The 13266-nt window shown below is 45.6% G+C and overlaps 1 protein-coding gene across 1 annotated transcript in view; it reads right to left on the bottom strand.

Annotated features, from left to right (window-relative positions):
- lrba (LPS-responsive vesicle trafficking, beach and anchor containing) overlaps window positions 1–13266 on the bottom strand; it is a 901160-nt gene that overhangs the window by 349331 nt on the left and 538563 nt on the right. The gene's annotated exons all lie outside the window — the stretch shown is intronic.

The raw sequence follows: 13266 nt of genomic DNA on the forward strand, positions 1-13266 counted from the left end.
GTGAATGGAATGTTATTTATAACTGTAACCATAGAATTCCTACAATGCAGAAGGAGGCCATTCGGTCCATCAAGTCTTCACTGACTCTCCAACAGAGCCTCTTAACTAGGCCCCATCCTCGTATTTATCCCGTTAATCGCCCTAACCTACACATCTTAGGACAATGGGAAGAAACCAGAGCATTTGGAGGAAACCCACACAGACATGGAGAGAACGTGCAAAGTTCACAAAGTCACCCAAGGCTGGAATCGAATCTGGGTCCCTGGTACTGTGAAGCAGCAGTGCCAACCACTGTGCCACCATGCTGCCCTTAATGATACTTTAAACTATGCAATTTTTAATCACATTATACTGCAGTATAGCTACTTCATGAAAGTTGTGGATAGATATGCTAGCACGATCACTGGATAGACTTAAAACATTCTGAGGCAACTTGTTATGGTCACAGCTTAGAGATAAGCGACGCTTCTGATAAAATGTCATGTCCCTTTGTCTGCACATCTGATAGCAAAATGAAAGGCATGGACAGTGTCCAGCCCAGCAGCCAGATCATTCTGAAGTAGTTACAGCTATAGATCAAAGATTTTCCCACAGTCACCAGAATTTAGCTTAAAACCCACCTACCCAGTTTTTCACTTAGTTGACAAATTCAGAATAAAATGAAGGTTTCTTAAAAGGCTGTAGATAATAAAGAAAGCAGAAAAGGAAAGATCGAGAAACAAACATCAGCAGTCGGAAAGCCTAGGCTCTACACATGAAAGAGGCTGCCATACTGAAAACTTAATATTTAAAATAAAAATTTGCTGACTAATGACAAAATCCGAAGACAGTGCAAAGTTACCCACTTAAATTCACTATCATTACACACATTTCCTTAAACAATTTATGCTAACATTCAATACTTTCAGAAAGCTGTTTCAACAATTTTCATAAACTAAGAACTACTTTTCATCCGGTAAAAATGTACAATTTATGATAAATTAAGTCTTAGCAATATGCAATTATGGAAACATGCTAATACTTTATTATTTTTGATATGGCATACCTATTTAATGAACATCTTTGGAAAAACAAGAAAATAAAATTTTGAGGTTACCCGATTTGTTCCTGGATTTCAGTAATAGCAGTTAGTGGCTGCAAACATATTCAATGGTCTTTCTACAACATGGGTGAAGACCTTGTATAAAGTTACAAAATAATATTAGCCTTCTACAGACTCAGTGATTCAGAGAAGAAGAATGTGTTTTAAACAGTTACACAAAGGTTTTATCTGAAGCATAAATCTATCCTGTAGCAATAAACTCAGCTTCAATGTTATCTTCACATGTTTAGTTTTATTTGTGACATCTCTTTTGCAAACTTCAAACACAAGAAGGCCTCAAACTTTATGTAATAACAAGTATGATGATCTACCACTACTGCTGCAAGTTAGCTGTGTTCAATTCAAAGGTTCTGTAAGGATGTTATTTTGTTAATGGTGTGACAAAATAAATTCCAGTACCAAATTGCTCCAGTTCATCAGTTACTTGTTTGTGTTTGCAGAAATATAATTAATTTTCTCTAACTTACACGTGCCACTGATGTGGTGAATCAGACTTCGCAATGAACAAAATTAGCAGATGTACAAAAGGTTGACAAAATTATTCAGCTTTGAAAAAGAGGAATACAGGGTACAAATAAATTTAATAGCTGACCAAGTCATCTATTGATATGATGTTAACTACTAAAAATATTAAAACTACATTTTTTTATATTTGTGAAACGGTAAATGTTTATGAGGTTATGTAAATGCCTATCATTGCTCCTAGTATTCAATTCAATTATTCTTATGGCTCAGTCTGTATTTGCCAGTGTTCCAATTAAAGGTTGCTCAATGCCTGAACATCAAGCCATTTAATAATCATCCCAGCTCTACATGAATTAAACATAGGCAATTGCATAATCTAGTACTATGAAAGATCCCAGTTTTATTTTTTCTGTTGTAGCCAAGTTCACAGTTGAGTATTCTGTCAAAACAGGCTTTCCACTATCTTCAAGTTATTGAGCTGGTAAAGGCTCCATTTCTGACTACTTGAATAAAGCATCAGAGAACTGTCAACTGTAGAAATACTGATGCCATTGTCTTCTGTCTCTACTAGAAATTCCATTCCCTAGTCACAACTCCATTGCTGTCCTTGGCAACTGTCTTAAGGTTGAACCATGTCATTTGCAATCTTGATGCTGTTTCACCGAGACATCTGCTGCATCATCTACTTTCACCTACATAAGGTTGCTCGACTCTGCCCCTACCTCAGCTCATCTGGTTTTAAAACACTGATCCAAACCTTTTGCACCTCTAAACTTGAGCATTACAATATTCCCCTGACTGGCTTCCCATCTTCTACCCTACATAAATCTGAACTCATGCAAAACTCTGTTTCACAAAGTTCCATTCACTTATCTACACAAGTACCTAATGGGGCAATGCTACCCTTTTAAAATTCTTATTTATGTTTTCAAATCACTCCAAGTTCTCATCTCTTCCTATCTCTGTAATCTCCTCCAATTCTACATCTTCACCCTTGTCCCTCTTGAGCATCTCCAGTTTCAATTGCTCTACCATTGGCAGCCCTGCTATGTGTTGCTTAGGTCCCAAGCTTTGGAATTTTCTCCCTAAATTTCTTTGGCTCTTAGTTCTCCTTGAAGACATTACTTCAGGCCTACAGCTTTGACCTAGTATTTGGTAATTTATCCGAATATTCCCTTATGTGGCTCAAAATCATTATTTATTCAATAGCCATTTGGACCTTTTACTATGTTAAAATGCAAAATAAATGCAAATTGTTGTTGCCATTCTGTGTGGTTCCTGAAATGATCTTGCATCTTAGAAATTGCTGGGAAGCCATACCTGAGTAATAAAATTAAAACCTTGATGAGGGAAGAGGAGAAAAAAATGGGGAACGAAAGACTTGCGCAAACATTGAAATTCCATCCCCACCCCCCCACCGCAGGAAGGGAGGCAGGCAAAGTTGAAAAATACCATTCCTTTCCCTTTTTGCTGAGGCAGGTTTGTGGCAAAGGGCAACATGACTCAATGAAGCAGATTTTCCAATTGATCTTCAGTTTCCCAACCTGAGGGGGGGGCAGTTTAACTGCCTGGAGGTGGGCATCTAGTGACAAGTCTGTAGGCAGAGTTTCATGCAGGCCTAGCCTTGGCTGCATGGGTGTGATTGGAAGTGGAACCAAAGGCCATCCTGGAGGATGGCATGGTAGCACAGTGGTTAGCACTGCTGCTTCACAGCTCCAGGGACCTGGGTTCAATTCCCGGCTTGGGTCACTGTCTGTGTGGAGTTTGCGCATTCTCCTCGTATCTGCATGGGTTTCCTCCGGGTGCTCTGGTTTCCTCCCACTGTCCAAAGATGTGCGGGTTGGGTTGATTGGCTATGCTAAAATTGCACCTTAGTGTCCTGAGATGCATAGGTTAGAGGGATTAGTGGGTAAAATATGTAGGGATATGGGGGTAGGGCCTGGGTGGGATTGTGGTCGGTGCAGACTCGATGGGCTGAATGGCCTCTTTCTGTACTGTTGGGTTTCTATGATTTCTATGAATCCAATAAACCACCTCCCCAACCCACAGTGGTTGCTTGACTGTTGCATATATGGCTTTAGCTAAACTTTTTTATAAAGCTGGCGCCTCCATGTTGAAGCACTTTCTAATCCACTTATCATCCATTACAGTCTGCTGCTTCTCTCAAGATTGACCCTCCAGCTTCAAGAACCCACCCACTCCCCTTGAATGGACAGTGAACCTGCCTGCATGCCACGAAGGGGATAGCACTATGACTGTTTCCTCTCTGAGGCCAGATTCAGAAATGGGAGTGCCCCAATTCCTGCTTCATACTCCTGATGTGAAAATCCAGTCCCACATCTCTTTCCTTTGTTAAGAGACAATAGTAGCTTCTTGATCACAAGAAGTTAATACTTAAGTAGGCTGATGGAAAATCTAGCAAACTGATTACTTTCTAGTGTTCATGACCACTTAAAAGAATTAATTGCAACAGAAAGAACATTTCAAAGAAAGAGTAATCAATCAAAAAATGCAAGTATGAGCAAAAGATTTGGAGATCCCTCTAAATTGTGCCATATAAGTTAGATGTTTGTAAAGAATGTTGATGCTTTGTTTGATGAGCTGAATTGTTATCTCTCATTGTTGAACTTACTAATATCGAGTTATAATGCCAAATCCCGTAGCTAAAATATTTCAAAATTTTAAAATCAGTCAGATAACAAACAAAACAAAAAAGAACAAAGAACAGTACAGCACAGGAAACAGGCCCTTCGGCCCTCCAAGCCTGTGCCGCTCCTTGGTCCAACTAGACCAATCGTTTCTATCCCTCCATTCCCAGGCTGCTCATGTGACTATCCAGGTAAGTCTTAAACGATGTCAGCGTGCCTGCCTCCACCACCCTACTTGGCAGCGCATTCCAGGCCCCCACCACCCTCTGTGTAAAAAACGTCCCTCTGATGTCTGAGTTATACTTCGCCCCTCTCAGCTTGAGCCCGTGACCCCTCGTGATCGTCACCTCCGACCTGGGAAAAAGCTTCCCACTGTTCACCCTATCTATACCCTTCATAATCTTGTATACCTCTATTAGATCTCCCCTCATTCTCCGTCTTTCCAAGGAGAACAACCCCAGTCTACCCAATCTCTCCTCATAGCTAAGACCCTCCATACCAGGCAACATCCTGGTAAACCTTCTCTGCACTCTCTCCAATGCCTCCACGTCCTTCTGGTAGTGCGGCGACCAGAACTGGACGCAGTACTCCAAATGTGGCCTAACCAGTGTTCTATACAGCTGCATCATCAGACTCCAGCTTTTATACTCTATACCCCGTCCTATAAAGGCAAGCATACCATATATGCCTTCTTCACCACCTTCTCCACCTGTGTTGCCACCTTCAAGGATTTGTGGACTTGCACACCTAGGTCCCTCTGTGTTTCTATACTCCTGATGACTCTGCCATTTATTGTATAACTCCTCCCTACATTATTTCTTTCAAAATGCATCACTTCGCATTTATCCGGATTAAACTCCATCTGCCACCTCTCCGCCCAATTTTCCAGCCTATCTATATCCTGCTGTATTGCCCGACAATGCTCTTCGCTATCCGCAATTCCAGCAATTCCAGCCATCTTCGTGTCATCAGCAAACTTGCTGATTACACCAGTTACACCTTCTTCCAAATCATTTATATATATCACAAATAGCAGAGGTCCCAGTACAGAGCCCTGCGGCCCTGCGGAACACCACTGGTCACAGACCTCCAGCCGGAAAAAGACCCTTCGACCACTACCCTCTGTCTCCTATGGCCAAGCCAGTTCTCCACCCATCTAGCCACTTCTCCTTGTATCCCATGAGCCTTAACCTTCTTAACCAACCTGCCATGTGGGACTTTGTCAAATGCCTTACTGAAATCCATATAGACGACATCCACGGCCCTTCCTTCATCAACCGTTTTTGTCACTTCCCCAAAAAACTCCACCAAATTTGTAAGGCACGACCTCCCTCTTACAAAACCATGCTGTCTGTCACTAATGAGATTGTTTCGTTCTAAATGCACATACATCCTGTCTCTAAGAATCCTCTCCAACATAATTGTGAAGTTAAGTCTTCCTCAATCAGGAGCACATGTAACAAATTTTGGATAAAATCAGATGACAATTTCAACCGCAAAAGGTTTTACAGCACTGAAGTCAGAAATTCATCTTCTTTTCAAAATCTTTTTTCATTAATATTGAAACTACCAGTTGAATATTGATAATTTCAGAAATTGAATTACAGATGGGTATACTAGATGTATGATTCTTGGCCATGCATCAATCTCTGCATGTACTCCTTTAAACACATGCCTAAAGCTCTGTTCCCACCAATTAAATTGTTCAACATTTTAAGGGTGTCTGTTTTTTCAGAACATTTTTTCAAAACTCTAAGTGCCCAGCAGGTCTAACTAATCCAACCCTACACATCTCCATCTCCCAACAGCTTTTAAACCTGGCCTCACAAAGGACTGCCCAAGTCACCTCCATTCAAGGGGTCTTGAACTTCTGAGCTCCAGAGTGTGTCACTTTGAGGAAGAGTTCACGTCACAGGGACATAGAAATGATGCAGGACTGTAGTATGACAGTCAGATCAGTTATGTACCCAAAGTGAAGTTGCCAATTAACATAACACATCTAAATTTTCCATTGGTTTATGCTTTGCTAAAATATATTTTTTAAATCAGAAAAGATACTGCCTCTTATTTTACCATCTAATTTAACAGTTGTTCTACTGAAATGGCCTTGCTATCCTTATCACCTATGTAACTAACATTACAAGTAATGTTTTTAATGCCAATCCAAACTGTTCCACATGCATCAGTGCTGTAGTCAATTCTACTGTAAACAAATCTATTTAGGATGCATATTTCAACCTATCGTACAGAACAAAATTCCATTACGCAGCATACGTCATTTGTTAAAATTCCCTGCCTGAAAGACAAAATGCAAAGAAATGTTCAATATTGTGTAACAGTATGATTTACAGCTCAGATACAATGACTTTATAAAGTAGACTTTAAGACAGACATGCCAGATGGTTACATTTACCAAGGAAAAAAATGTTTTCTCTTGTAGAAGTAAATAGGATTACAATTGTCAGACAGAGGCAGCTACCAAAACCATTAACCAGCAGAGATAGGAATACTGTATGCATCTCTGAATAATTGTTTTTCAAGTCTATTCCCCTTCAGCAGTTTGAGCTTCATCACTAGTGTAGGAATTTATTAATGTGACAGATGAAGGCATTAGTCTCTCCCCATACTATTTTTCTATAAATGGCAATAAAGTGCAAGCTTGCAGAGAACATGGTCCAAGGACATTAGCAGGTCAGACTCCAGCAAAGTGCATAAGTAATAAGCAAAATTCAGGAATGAATTTCTTTGCCAATGGAATGGTGTCATCCAATTGCGTTTCATGTGATGACTTCACAATTGACAACAAATAGCACTTTGAGCAAAAGCTTTTACCATGACATCAATAGAACCACACTGCAATGAGAAGTGAATATAATTTATACATTTAACATTTATATGTTCACATTTCAAATATCAAGATATGATATAAATTAAGTATGTGATGAAAAGCTGAGCAACACTAATTGAGATCTTTTGGATTGGTCCATGCCTAGATACAAGTAGTACCCGATAGCTCCTTGTCACGTATACTCAATATCCCAAGAAAACAGTTTACATTGAATTTATTTGTAATACACTTATGGAATTTAAATGTTTAGTTAAGCATCATTGTAAATTCAAATTTGCAAATCTAGATTTTGGGAATTTTATGGCTAGGAATTACAATATTTCAATTACTCAATGATTTGAGAACTATTTTAATTTTTCATTGTTGTTTATTTTAATAAAATGTGACAATCTGAAAAATAAATTTAGAACTCGACACAATTTCCCCAACTAGAAACACTGCGCACATTCTTTTAGTCTTTGACTAACTAGATGTGGAGTTTTCTTTGGAATGTGTAGGAACTTTTAACAACTTCTGATAATACTAGGCTTGATGTGGAGATGCCGGCGTTGGACTGGGGTAAGCACAGTAAGAAGTCTCACAACACCAGGTTAAAGTCCAACAGGTTTATTTGGTAGCAAATACCATAAGCTTTGGGAGCACAGCTCCTTCGTCAGATGGAGTGGATATCTGTTCTCCAACAGTGCACAGACACAGAAATCAAGTTATAGAATACTAATTAGAATGCAAATCTCTACAGCCAGCCAGGTCTTCTGACGAAGGAGCTGTGCTCCAAAAGCTTATGGTATTTGCTACCAAATAAACCTGTTGGACTTTAACCTGGTGTTGTGAGACTTCTTACAATACTAGGCTTGACAGAATCTCAATGTTTTATATATTTATCTGTTGGTAACCTTAACTCAATCGCACTTTTGCCCTCAGATTTCAAATATCTTAATGCTTCAGTAACAAAGAAAAAAGCAAATCATTTAAATGATTTAATTATACTTAATACCATTGTTTGTGTCATAATGTTCCAAATTTGTCTGGTTTGCCCAATTACAAAAATGAAATGTGCTAGTCATACTAGTACATAAGCCATCACTTTCATGTGAAACAATCACCAGTTTACATCAATATGCTTGTTTGCTGACACTGTACAACTCAAAAGTATTTTATACCAATGATTTTCTTTGTGCCAGCTGATCACCATAATCAGAGAAAAAATGAACTGAAATGGTTGATCTGATTATCCATTTAAACTGTGTTATGATGGCTCAGAGATTATTAGATTGCATTGAGAAATTTCCAATCTTTAATAAAATGCTGAACTGGTCAGGATACTTAGAACAGAATCTGTTTTTTTTTTAATGAAGAGGAGATGCTTTCGGTACAAAGAATTGTGAATCACATCAATATTCAGTACATATTGTGGGGTCGTGTTTTCAAGTTGTTAATACTTAAATTTTTAAAATCAATTTTTGATTCCACGGTCTGGTAGATTTCAGAACAAAGATATGTGACAATTTTAAAAGCCACATATTAGTGAGCAGGAATATAAAAATATACATTAAAAATTGATAGATGACATATGCACTCAACTAATCCAGACCATATTATGAAAGTCCAGATCAAGAGGAGAATATTTATGAAAGTATCTTGATTTGATCCTTAAAGTAGAATTATTTTTTTCACCTTTTTCCATTCACTCAGTTGTTTTCACTAGCTTAAATCTCACTGCTGTTAATGTAGATAGGAACATGAATCATGAAGTAGCACAATGTACCACATTTATGTCAACAGTAATGAAGGTCAAAATGATGAACGACCATAACATTATGTACTCATATTAGCAAATCACACATTGCTAAAATTAAAACTGTAGGAATGCTACAGTACTTATAAACAATTAGGTCAGAATTGCAATTTTGTTGCGAATACCCACAAAAAATATTTTGACAAAAATCATAGCAGCAGTCATATAGAGTACCACACCTTCGATAAAACTAAAACACACACAATCCAAAAACTATCAAGGTGTAAAATAAAAATATCTCTTCAATGTTGGTAAAAGATATTAGGCCTGTTTAAAATAATTGCTAACAATTGCTAACTCTCTGAACATGACAGTTCAAAGTTCCCTTCATTATTGGTCAAATAGTCAGGTGTTATTGGGTAAAACCATAACAATAAAAAGTTTCCAGCACTTACCAATATTACATTGAAATACTTCAGCAATATTTTACTTGTCCAGTTTGAATAAAGTATGTGTTATGTACGTGTGGAGGTTGCCTTATTTATATTTTAGTTCAATCTCACCCCCTAAAGATTTATTTTCTTAAGACCTTCCAGATAAAGGTGCTGCTCCTCCCTGCTATAGCACACACTATAAACACACAGTAAGCTAAACAAACATGTTGTGAAGCCATCAAAGAGAAAACCCAGCCTCTCATAATGTATTTATTGTCAGGGAGCAGGCCTCCGCCTCCCCAGGCTCATTAGTTGAAGTATGATGAGAGGTGGTAAAGAGTGAATGCAGTTCAATTCATTGAGGGCTTTCAAGTGGCTCTCAAGATGGAGAGCTCGTTCTGTTTCTGTCTCCCTCACTCATTCTCTCTATACAGAACCCTGCTCCAGCGACCTGCCAATTTCTATTTAATGCACCCTCAAGGAAGTGCTGATGGACTCAAAAAGCCAACATCATGCTAAAGGGTGGCAAGGCTCTTCAATTACAGGTTCTGATACGGTCTTCTTTAATTATTCACGCTCAAAAGGCTGCTCTCACAGAATCTTTGCCGATAACGTATTCTTAGCAATGGGACAAAGGTTCCAAGGCCAGCACACCTTTTATTCAAAAGGGGTTCACATTGTCAACGCATTTAAGTAAATACGTTAATGTTCCTTTACAAACCTATATAATGTCACGAATACGGAGCTGTTAAATGCACTGCATTGAGCGGAGCCATTATGCACTGTGGAAATCCGTAATGAAAAGTGCGATTAAGGTCGGCTACTTTGCTTGAAGGGCTCTTGAATTAATTGACGTCTCCCTGAAAATAGCGGGACTGATCGGTTTGATTCCAACTCCATCAGTCACGTTAAACAAATAGGAAAATAAATTTCATGGATTGTAAGCGGTTCTTAGCGTATGTTTTCCCATCTTAAATTAAATATGTAGGTTTTTATGATTGTACTTTCTCTTCTGTAAAGTGCAACTTTGATCAAAAGTCCATCTTTGAAATTGAAGCGAACCCACTGGTTTGGCCTCGGCACCGTCTGTTTATGTTTCAGCATGGGACTCAATAATGCTCCACTGCCTGTCGTCAGCTGGAAACATTCAGTCTCGCATCCTGCAGCAGCAACAACGTGGCTTGGGAGAGTGTGTATTTTTTTACAATAAATAGTTTAACAAAACATTAGATGAAACAAGTTAATGAAAACGAGACGAGACAAATCTGCGGCTGAGTGTGGAAAATTTGGAACAGCAAGGCAGCTGAAGTCCGTCGGCCTGTCCCGGGCCACGGGCAAGCCCAAGAAAGAAAGAAGCGGCCATGGGCTGAACACACTAGCCAGCCCTGGAAACGGGAAAAAGCCTGCTCGAAGATTAAAATTACCGCCTTTCGTCAATCAGTTCTGCGGCGGTGAAAATTCTTTCAAGGTGTCGAGCTCCAATCTCCAATAAAAGTTCTGTCTGAAACTATTTGGATTGTCGCATTCCGACAATCATTATCGGGGCTGAGGTTTAGAGAAAATGAATCTCAATGTGAATGTCATATGTTCAGACATGTACTTGGGAGAAAAAATGTTCATTGCAGTTTATCGGAATACATGGGAACAAATGCTAACTCAACCAAAGCAGATGGATCTCTGGATAGAAATATGAAAATGGGCACATCCAAAAGTACACGAGGACAGTTTGAAAAATAAATTCGTTTCGTGTTTATTTGTGGCCGCACGTAATAATCATACACTTTTAAAAAGAAACAGCGTTGCTTTCAAGGTCGCTTTCAACATATCGAATAATTAAAAAATCACCACCAAATTACGAGACAGGCAAAAAAAGGACTGATATAAAAGATTGGATGTAAAGGATCGAGCCCCAGCTCCGCTGTCCTTTTCCGTGCCTTTCCAGTCACTGCAAATCCACCAGCCCACCCCTCTGCTGTCCCTCTCTCCCAGCCCCGCTGCCCTCTCCCCACCCAGACCCACTCCCTCACCCACCCCAGCCCCCCCTTCCTCCCTCCCCCCTTCCAGCCCCCCCTTCCTCCCTCCCCCCTTCCAGCCCCCCCCCCTCCCCCTTCCAGCCCCCCCCCTCCCCCTTCCAGCCCCCCCCCTCCCCCTTCCAGCCCCCCCCTCCCCCTTCCAGCCCCCCCCCCTCCCCCTTCCAGCCCCCCCCCCTCCCCCTTCCAGCCCCCCCCCTCCCCCTTCCAGCCCCCCCCCCCTCCCCCTTCCAGCCCCCCCCCCTCCCCCTTCCAGCCCCCCCCCCTCCCCCTTCCAGCCCCCCCCCCTCCCCCTTCCAGCCCCCCCCCCTCCCCCTTCCAGCCCCCCCCCCTCCCCCTTCCAGCCCCCCCCCCCTCCCCCTTCCAGCCCCCCCCCCCCTCCCCCTTCCAGCCCCCCCCCCCTCCCCCTTCCAGCCCCCCCCTTCCCCCTTCCAGCCCCCCCCCCTTCCCCCTTCCAGCCCCCCCCCCTCCCCTTCCAGCCCCCCCCCCTCCCCCTTCCAGCCCCCCCCCCCTTCCAGCCCCCCCCCCTCCCCCTTCCAGCCCCCCCCTCCCCCTTCCAGCCCCCCCCTCCCCCTTCCAGCCCCCCCCCAGCTCCCCCCCTCCCCCTTCCAGCCCCCCCCTCCCCCTTCCAGCCCCCCCCCCTCCCCCTTCCAGCCCCCCCCTCCCCTTCCAGCCCCCCCCCCTCCCCCTTCCAGCCCCCCCCCCTCCCCCTTCCAGCCCCCCCCCTCCCCCTTCCAGCCCCCCCCCTCCCCCTTCCAGCCCCCCCTCCCCCCCCTTCCAGCCCCCCCTCCCCCTTCTAGCCCCCCTCCAGCTCCCCCCTCCCCCCTCCCCCCTCCCCTCCCCCCCTCCCCCTCCCCCCTCCCCTCCAGCCTCCACCCCCCCTCCACTCCAGCCACCACCCCTCCCTCCCCCCCTCCCCTCACCACCCCTCCCCCCCCTCCCCTCACCACCCCTCCCCCCCCTCCCCTCACCACCCCTCCCCTCACCACCCCTCCCCCCCCTCCCCTCACCACCCCTCCCCCCCCTCCCCTCACCACCCCTCCCTCCCCCCCCTCCCTCCCCCCCCTCCCTCCCCCCTCCAGCCCCCCCCTCCCTCCCCCCTCCAGCCCCCCCTCCCTCCCCCCCCCTCCCTCCCCCTCCCCCCTCCAGCCCCCCCCCCCTCCCGCCCCCCCCTCCAGCCCCCCCCCCTCCAGCCGCCCCCCCTCCCCCCTCCAGCCCCCCCCAGCCCCCCCTCCCCCCCGCCCCCCCCAGCCCCCCCCTCCCCCCGCCCCCCCTCCCCCCCGCCCCCCCCTCCCCCCCGCCCCCCCCAGCCCCCCCCCTCCCCCCCCTCCAGCCCCCCCTCCCTCCCCCCCCCTCCCTCCAGCCCCCCCCCTCCCCCCCCTCCAGCCCCCCCCTCCCCCCTCCCCCCCCCCTCCCTCCCCTCCCTCCCCCCCCCCCAGCCCCTACCCCCTCCAGCCCCCCCCCTCTCCAGCCCCCCCATCCCTCCCCCCTCCAGCCCCCCCATCCCTCCCCCTCCAGCCCCCCCCTCCCCCCTCCAGCCCCCCCCTCCCTCCCCCCTCCAGCCCCCCCCTCCCTCCCCCCTCCAGCCCCCCCCTCCCTCCTCCAGCCCCCCCCTCCCTCCCCCCTCCCTCCCCCCTCCAGCCAGCCCCCCCCCTCCAGCCCCCCCCCTCCCTCCCCCCTCCCTCCCCCCTCCAGCCAGCCCCCCCCTCCAGCCCCCCCCTCCCTCCCCCCTCCAGCCCCCCCCTCCCTCCCCCCTCCAGCCCCCCCCTCCCTCCCCCCTCCAGCCCCCCCTCCCTCCCCCCTCCAGCCCCCCCTCCCTCCCCCCTCCAGCCCCCCCCTCCCTCCCCCCTCCAGCCCCCCTCCCCACTCCAGCCCCCCCTCCCCTCCAGCCCCCCTCCCCCTCCAGCCTCCCCTCCCCCCTCCAGCCCCCCTCCCCACTCCAGCCCCCCCCCTCCCCACTCCAGCCCCCCCTCCCCTCCAGCCCCCCCCCCCTCCAGCCTCCCC

This window comes from Mustelus asterias, chromosome 1, assembly GCF_964213995.1.
Source record: "Mustelus asterias chromosome 1, sMusAst1.hap1.1, whole genome shotgun sequence".
Taxonomy (NCBI): Eukaryota; Metazoa; Chordata; class Chondrichthyes; order Carcharhiniformes; family Triakidae; genus Mustelus; species Mustelus asterias.